This window comes from Prionailurus viverrinus, chromosome B1 (assembly GCF_022837055.1).
Source record: "Prionailurus viverrinus isolate Anna chromosome B1, UM_Priviv_1.0, whole genome shotgun sequence".
Classification (NCBI taxonomy): Eukaryota; Metazoa; Chordata; class Mammalia; order Carnivora; family Felidae; genus Prionailurus; species Prionailurus viverrinus.
Genome location: NC_062564.1, coordinates 113447819 through 113456369, shown reverse-complemented (window position 1 = coordinate 113456369; position 8551 = coordinate 113447819).

The window sequence follows — 8551 nt, the reverse complement described above, 5'->3', positions numbered from 1 at the left end:
GGACTGGAAAATTCCTCTTGCCTTCCAACAATAAAATATCAAGTAAGACACAATTCGTCCAGTCTGCTACAACTGGGGAGCTTGAGACTGGGACTCGATTTGACTCATCCCAAATCTCATTAATAAGAATCTGTTTTCTCTCTCCATACTAAGGCTGTTTTTAAAAATTTCCCATTGATGGGGCGCCTGGGTGGCGCAGTCGGTTAAGCGTCCGACTTCAGCCAGGTCACGATCTTGCGGTCTGTGAGTTGGAGCCCCGCGTCGGGCTCTGGGCTGATGGTTCCGAGCCTGGAGCCTGTTTCTGATTCTGTGTCTCCCTCTCTCTCTGCCCCTCCCCCGTTCATGCTCTGTCTCTCTCTGTCCCAAAAATAAATAAACGTTGAAAAAAAAAATTTCCCACTGCTTTATTTTCTCATTCATACTAAAATGAGATGAAGGAATTTATTTTTTTCTTAATTTTTTTTAATGTTTATTTTTGAGAGACAGAGAGACAGAGACAGAGAGAGAGGGAGAAAGAGAAGGAGACATAGAATCCAAAGCAGGCTCCAGGCTCTGAGCTGTCAGCACAGAGCGCGACGCGAGGCTCAAACTCACAACCATGAGATCATGACCTGAGCTGAAGTCGGATGCTTAACCAACTGAGGCACCCAGACAACCCAGAGATGAAGGAATTTAAAGATACAGTGAGTTTTACAAAAACCAGTTATCTCTACGAAGGGGTCTTAAATCTTTAGAAAAGATTTTATCCTCAAAATTTCAAAATGATCTGGAAAAAATACTCCAGGATATTAGGCAAAAAATTATGATTGTTGTTTTGTGGTATTAAAACTATGTGACCATTTCCCTTCTCTGGATTCACAATATTCTAGATTGTGATTACATCATTTTTTGCCCTAAAAAGACAGGTCTAAACAAAATGATGGAATAGAGGTCAGGGGAGGAATATCAACATTGTTAACAAAAATGTTTACTCTGCTGTAATTTCAAGCGGCACGTTCAAACATCCCTTTCTGAAGCCAATACGAGCCTCTGTCTCCCAGTTTTCTAATGTTATTGAACAGGCTTCCTCACATCAGAACACCTTAGGGGAAAGACGTGGCCTTTGTCAAAGGAATCACTAGGGGTGAGCTCTCGAAGTTTAAAGGAACCTCTATTTTACATGTATTTGACAAAGAAGATCTACAATTTCTTGTTTCATGCAGGTATATCACTTGGTGGTTTAGCTCCTGTGTTTAAAGATGACTTCTCTCATGAATGTTTCTTAAGGGGTCAGAGGTATGTACGAGATTTGAGGTCACTTTGGATAGCATGGGCAAATACAGAGGATAAACCTTAACTGATTAACATGAAAGTTATATTAACATGAAAGTGGATGTTCTCCCAACCATTTTTTTTAACGTCATTTGCCGTGAGAGCTTCCGTTTCATACCTGTGTTCAGTTTAGGGACAGTGCTTCCTTATGTTAAGAGACCCGTGTAAATTGTTTTTCTGATGGTTCAATGAATTGGTTTCTTAATTTTCCCAAAATCAAATCATTTTAATTTTAGGGTGTCATCACCATCTTAAAACATAAGATCATGGGATGTGAAAAGAGAGTATTGTTGGAGCCCTGTGGCACATTAGAAAGTGCCTGCTCACTGTTAGATTCAAACTGTCTGAGTTCTTTTCCTCATTTGGAGACTTAGTAGCTGTGGTGATCTTGGTAAGTTTCCTTGTAAAGAAAGACAAGGCAAGTTTTACAGACAAGAAAACTGAGGTTCTAAGAGGGAAGTGACTTCATGACCTAGGAGGTGGGGTTAGAAAGCCTCAGGTTAGGGTATCACTTGCAGGTTTTGACACGATCCTGATGTCTATTACACTACATCAGAGTCACAAGGACATGGTTTCAGTGATTTGTTTTTAATTTTCTTAAGAAAAATTATGTGTGTGTGTATCATTACTCGGTGTTTTATCCAATCAATAGTATAAAAAACGCCATATTTTGAGAAGTGTGCTAGGGCAGTAGGCATTGTCATTTGTATACTGAAAAATATTCATTTAGAAATTTTCCTTTTAAAATAAAGTTATTTTTATCTTAAAAATTTAATATGCATCACTGAAGAAAACTTGGAAAACACAAACAGAAGAAAGAAACCATTTACATGCATCTCACAGTCCCATCACATATTTTTCCCATATCAATGGATATTTGTGCTTGAAAATAAAAGTTTGGTTCTCCTGTTTCCCCTTTCTTCACCTGTTTATCCCATTCTTTTAAACAGAGAGTAGCAGTCTCTGTTCCTTTGAAGCAGGGATATTCCAGAAAAAAACAAAGGTATGTCAAAATGATTTAAAGATTCCTAAATCCTATACAAATGTAACTTTCTCTTTTTCTCAGTTTTCTTGTTAATAAAACTCAGGATTTTGGCTAGATGTTCCCCTCCATAGTTGCATCAAATCATAATGTTGTATACTTTAAACTTACACGATGTAATATGTCAATTATATATCAATAAAGCTGAAAAAAATAAATTAGACAAAAAAAAGTTATTATGATGTGAGATAGAATTTTGTGATAGACTAATCAGCAAAACAAATATCATGGTAAAGGAAAGTTTCATGTGCAGATGGACATTGTTGAGTTTTCTTAATTACAGTTTTGGTTTTTTTTTTTAAGCATTGCTATTTTATTATGCTACAGATTTATTTTACTTGAAGTTTTAGATAAATTTCCTGAGGCAGGCTAATCTTAACTTTTCAGCCAAGTTTGGAGGTGATGTGGCACAAGTTTTCGAGGCAGACCACCTTAGTTCTATTTTTCCATTGCCATGGATGGGGGTGAGATGGCGTGAAGAAGCAAGGAGGCTGAAACCTAACTTGTGCTCCATTCACTACTTTTTGATGTTCTTTTTAATAAGTTGCACAAAAGGACCATATTGGGTAGCCATGACCATGTGGATAGTTGAGGGGAAAGCAGAGGGTCAATGTGGTCCTCGATGTCATCTGTTGACACTGACATCCACTAGAACAGCCATCATCCTATCTAGTCATTAGAGGTCAGTCCATACGATTGCCTAGAAGTTTCTCATTCCCATCTCCACAGGCTCTTCATTTTCATCTTTCTTGCTATGCTCCTTTGAGGGGACGTGGGAATCATTCTGTTCTCAGGCTGTACTGGGCCATTGGGAAGCCTATATAACATTGTCCCCAGTGCCATCTGCCTAGGTACACCATGCAGCCATTTCTCCTCGGATCGCCTTGCCATTTCCACATGCTCTTTCTGAACAATGGGTCCCAGAGGCTACCAGCCTATTAGAGGGGTTTTGAATGTTTCCTGGAACTCAGTCCAGGAGGCAAGGACAAGCTTCCTCTTTCTGAGACCCACTAGACACTGTTACCACTTCTCTGATTCCATTGCAGTAAGATGAAGACTTCTCTTTGCCTGAGAACTCTTTTCTAGGTTGAAGGTTGGAGTGGGGTGAGGCTGAGACATTTGGCTCCAACTAATCATGTATTTTCCCATGTATGTTGTATGTATCATGGCTCCTGGTTTGTTTTGTTTTGTTTTGCTTTTATTTCCAAATGGCCTAAGTTTTAAAGTCTTAAAGCTAAGATGGAGCTTCTCTAAATCTCGTTATCTGTAGACACATTCTTTTCCCTAGTCAAGGAGACAGAACGATCTAGGTGTCTGGATGGTGGTGGTAGTTTGTGTGTGAGGAGGCAAGGTGGAGAGTTGGAACAAAATATTGGGGAATGGGGGTATTTCAATGCCTTAATATTTACAAATATCAAATAAGGCTTTTTCCTTGTGTTCCTTTTGTTAGTCCTAACTAATACCCTCAAAGGTATCATTTCCCCAGTTTGAGTGATGTAGGAACCTTGTTAAAAAGAAAATCATTTGGGGGGCACCTGGTGGCTCAGTCGGTTAAACGTCTGACTTCGGCTCAGGTCATGATCTCACGGCTTGTGAGTTTGAGCCCCACGTCAGGCTCTGTGCTGACAGCTCAGAGCCTGGAGCCTACTTTGGATTCCATGTCTCTCTCTCTCTCTGCCCCTAACCCACTTGCATTCTGTCTTTGTCTCTCTCAAAAATAAACATTAAAAAAATTAAAAAAAAAAAGAAAATCATTTGACGCATGCCTGAGAATAAATCTGTGGGTCAGGTGCATTGAACTGCAATTGTGGAACTGTGCATTCAGGGAAGGTTACTTGAGAGCTAGAACAGCACATCTCGACTTGTCAGCTTTCTTTGGCCAGGTTTCCCTGGAATGAAGCCTTCACTGTTTTCAACAAAGGGTTTAAAGACACAGTGCACATATGGGTGATGACATTTTGGGTGCATTTCCTTTCGCCAGATCAAGTTGTGATGCATGTGGGTGAGAGTATAGGAATTGCTTTCTTTTGGTAGAACTCTGGTTGGTTTTTTGTCTTTTTTCTAGTTGCTTTTCTATGAAGTTGAGGGGAGATGGAAACAAGTCTGCTCTGAGATCGTTGTCTTCTTTCTTTGGCTGCCCCTTAATTCTCTCTTTAGAATTTATGGCTTTCAGAAATCTAGAGAATTAAAGAAAGTCTGGGGGTATTTCTTATTAGAAACAAGTTTGACTCTCTCTCTCTCTCTCTCTCAGTGAATTATTTTTCCTTCCTTTTCTTAAGGTATAATTTATATGCAGTGAAATGCACAAATCTTAAGTGAACAGTGTGAAGAATTTTTGCCTATGTGTATCCACATGTAGTCATTATCCAGATCAAAACATATACATTCCCATGATGCTGGAAGTTTTCTATTGCCCCTTCTCAGTCAATACCTGCTCCCCCAGGAAACCACTGCTTTGATTTATATCATCTCTTTGGTAGAGCCCGGAATTTTGTGGGCATTCTCTTCTCATAGCTGGTGAAGTAAGTTGACTTGACTATTGCCCTGGCCCGCAGAGGAAGGAATAGTCTCTGGGCATTGTGGGAAAACCTAAGCTCTCTTATTCTATCTTCTAATACTTCTGCACTGCTGTTTTTTGTTGAATGAGCTTTTCCTTCTGAATTGGAAAAGAGGGAGAGTCAGGTGTTTAGGGAATAAGGGCCAAAGTAGGTCATTTGGCCTGCTTTGGTTCTAGGCCTTCAGCTGCCTTTACCTGAGAAAGTGATATTTTTCAAATAGTCTATCCTAATTCATCAATAGGTAAAATGCTTTTACTGTTCTCCATCGTCTACATTTTTCCATTCAACAATACTATCTCTGCTATAGACTATACCTGGCAACAATTATGTGGGTTTAGGTTGTAGTATACATCTGTAATATGTACTTTGGCTTAAGGAATGCTGTTGGTGGTGCATAGTTGCTGAGAATTAAACATAGGCCTTGCATTTTGTCCTGGAGACTTCTATAAAGTTTTCTAAATTCAGTGGGTAAAAGGCTGGTTTTGTGGACATTTGTAAACATGGGACACATGAGACCATAGGGTTGGGAGCAATCCAGCTTGAAGGCATTAAAGTTGGTGCTACCCCAATGTGACCCAGTTAAAGAAAAATGCAGAAGTTGGTGCAAGCTGTTGAAGAAGGAATAAGACCACCAACCCAGGCATCGGTGGGTGAACCCTCCTATAGACTCAGAGAAGAATAATTTGGGGATGGGAAATATTTGTTACCTATTCTGAAACTTTATGTGGAAAATTGAAGGAGAGATCTACTGGGAGGACACTAATTTATTCCTGGAACAAGAAGAGACTTGTTAGTAGAAGGAGCTTCATCATCTGGAATTTATACGGGGGTGGCCAAGTTCAGGGATTTTATACAGCTGCCTTGGCATTTTGAACTTTTGTTGTCATGTGACCCATGCTGTGTGACCCTCTGGTGAATTTGGTTGGAAAATTTAGCATAGCTTAATTTGATTGTTCTGAGTAGCCACCATGAGTTTTATCTGCTGTGGTGTATGTAGGAGGGCTTCCCAGTGACCTCTATGTATATGAACAGGATATTTGGTTAGGCAGACTTCTTGTGGATGTGGACCTTAATCTGGGGAGAGGGAAGGTCCAAATACCAGAATGGGAAGGACTTTATTTTGTGGGTTTCCTCCCATCCTAGAAGCTCTAATTTTACTCAGGAAATTGGTATAGCTATTTTTTAACGTATCCTCAATTTTTTTCCTGTAGGTAAAATGCTGGTGCTCGTATGAGTAGAGATAAAGATATGCCAAGATGGAAAGGGCAGGTTGTGGGTCACTGACTGGGGCATCTTTTCCATGGTCAGAATTGTACTTACACCCCCTGCTTTTGGCCATCCAACCCCCGCCCCCCCACCACTGCCCTAACTCCAGTCTATGTAGTTCAGACTGATGTATGCAGAGTCTGAGAACTCAGGGATTCTTTCTTCTTGAAGTCCCTTCCATTTCTCATGCAAGACCCTGCTCTACTTGTCTTCTTTCTGGTCTGTAGAAATTTTGAGTTCTCACATCCCCTGACAACCCCTCACTCTCTTTTGTTATCTGCTATCTTGAACCAAGGGCTATCAGGCATAATTTTGGATGTCAATGGAATAGGTATATAGATGGTTGTGTATGGTGTGATTTTAAGAATGAATTAATAGCCCATTCTGGATTATTTCAGATGCTTCTAGATTAAGGGTAGAAATATTCACGAAGTACTGCAGGACAGATACATAGGAACATTGGCAATTTTCTGGCAATGCATTCGGATATTCTCCCCTGCTAATTGGCCTTTGAATTTCTATTGAGCTTGTGAGGTTAACAGGCTAAAAAGCAAACAACTGGTGAATGTTGGATTGGGAGAAGATTACAGTTGCTCCTCCAAATAATCTCATCTGTGGCAGAAACTTTTATTTGTCTTATTAAATCAAATTTCCCTTTCTTAAATTGACGAAGGCTCTCAGATTCATCTCTTATGATTCATATACTGAGATAATTCTTATTTATTCTAGGCTTGGACATTTGAATAGTTTGGTTCTTCCATGTTCTTCAATTTCCTGGTGTATTAGTTTATTATATTTCACAACAAACTACTGCAAATTTAGCAGTTTAAAACAGCACATACTCATTACCTCGTGGCTGGATTCCCTGTTCAGGATCTCTCTCATGAGGCTGGGACCAAAGTATTGGCAAGTCTACATTCCTGTCTAGAAGTTCTGGGGAAGAATCTGCTGCCAAGTTCATCCAAGATGTTGGTAGAATTCAGGGTGTCTGGGTGGCTCAGTCAGTTAAGCATCCGACTCTTGGTTTTGGCTCAGGTCATGATCCCAGGGTTGTGGATTGAGCCCTAAGTCAGGCTCTGTGCTGAGTGGGGAGCCTGGTTACCATTCTGTCTCTGTCTCTCTCTCTCTGTCTCTCTCTCTCTCCATCTACCCCTCTCCCCCACTCTTGCTTAGGGTCTCTAAAATAAACAAACAAACAAACAAACAAACAAAAAAAAAACCAGAGGACATTTGGACCCAGAAAATGCCAGAGATTGGCACACATGAGGAAGGGCCACCTGAGAACACAGAGAGAAGGTGACGATCTGCAGCTAAGGAGGGAGGCCTGGGGAAAAACCAAACCTGCCCAAACCTTGATCTTGGACTTCTAGTCTCCATAACTGTGAGTAAATGAATTTCTGTTGTTTAAGACATCCAGTCTAATATTTTGTTATGGCAGCCCTAGCAAATGAATATACACCCTCCTCAGGTCAACTGACTAGTCACCAACCGTAGTTACAAAATTCCTTTTGCCATGTAACATACATAGTCACGAGAGTAATAGCACAGTTTATGGGTGCAAAAATTCTGCCTATCATGTGCAGTGTGGCAATGACTATCAGGATTAAAAAATTCAAACTACCTAAACATTTCCTGTATAAGTGAAGAAAAAATAAAAGTGAAATCCTTAGGCTACTCACGTTTCTTTATTTGTATTATCTATACTACAAAATGAAATCACCTAATAAGCATTACTTTTGTTCAGAGAGCAAATGATTTTATAAACTTAGAAGTCAATAAGAAAAAAGCAAGTATCTCAACAGAAAAATGAATGGAGTCTAACCAGGCAACCTGTCTACACAAAAATGCAAATGGATAATAAAATTTTAAAAAAGTTTAACTTTACTAGGTCTTAGCTTGGTTTACCCCCAGAGTGCAGATGCTCAAAGTCATCTGCAGTCATTTATTTTGGTAAATAATTACAGTGTGATCATAAATAAGTTTCTCAGCAAGTTAGACAGCTGGACTCAATCTTGCTGGGTCCCTTTAAAAGCACTGTCCAATATAATGGGAGACACATATATAATTAAAGTTTTTGGTAACTATATTAAAAAATAAAAAAAACCCAAGAAATTAATTTTAGTGTATGTTTTATTTAAGTCAATATATATATTTTTACATTTATTTATTTTTTGAGAGACATAGAGAGACAGAGCACAAGTTGGGGAGGGGCAGAGAGAGAAGGAGACACAGAATCTGAAGCAGACTCCAGACTCTGAGCTGTCAGCACAGAGCCCGACACGGGCTCAAACTCACAAACCATGAGATCATGACCTGAGGCGAAGTCGGACGCTTAACTGACTGAGCCACCCAGGCGCCCCAATCAATATGTTAA